This window comes from Triticum aestivum, chromosome 7B (assembly GCF_018294505.1).
Source record: "Triticum aestivum cultivar Chinese Spring chromosome 7B, IWGSC CS RefSeq v2.1, whole genome shotgun sequence".
Lineage (NCBI taxonomy): Eukaryota > Viridiplantae > Streptophyta > Magnoliopsida > Poales > Poaceae > Triticum > Triticum aestivum.
The window spans coordinates 117,434,718-117,435,402 of record NC_057813.1 but is presented as its reverse complement, the minus strand read 5'-3'; positions in this window follow the sequence as shown (position 1 = coordinate 117,435,402).

Here is a 685-nt window from a genome sequence, read left to right as displayed (position 1 = left end):
TTTGTTTCCCCTCATCCCTTTTTCCCTTTTGTCTCGGTCCTAAGATCTCGGGACGAGATCTCTTGTTAGTGGAGGAGTGTTGTAACACCCCGGATTCGATGCGCCAGGTGTATGCCAATTACTCGCTGTTGTTGCCATGTCATTTGCTTGCGTGTTGCATTTTATCATGTCATCATGTGCATTTCATTTTGCATACGTGTTCGTCTCACGCATCCGAGCATTTTCCCCGTTGTCCGTTTTGCAATCCGGCACTCCTATGCCCTCTGGCGTTCTCCTTTTTGTCTCCTGTTGTGAGCGAGTGTTAAACGTTCTTGGAATTGACCGAGGTTTGCCAAGCGGCCTTGGTATAGCACCGGTAGACCGCCTGTCAAGTTTCGTGTCATTTGGAGGTCGTTTGGTACTCCAACGATTAACCGGGTAACCGCAAAGGCCTCTTTTGTGTTGCAGCCCAACACCCCTTCCAAAGTGGCCCAAAACCCATACAAACCCCCTCCATGCTCTCGGTCGTTCGATCACGATCGTGTGGGCAAAAACTGCACCCCATTTGGACTCTCCTAGCTCCCAGAATCTGTAAATAGGTCCTCCCCCTCCATTTTTCGCGGATGAATCCCCCTAACCCTAGCTCTGCTCCCTCTCCGCCGCAGGACACATCCGGATTGGACCGGACGTGTCCGCGCCGCCGCCC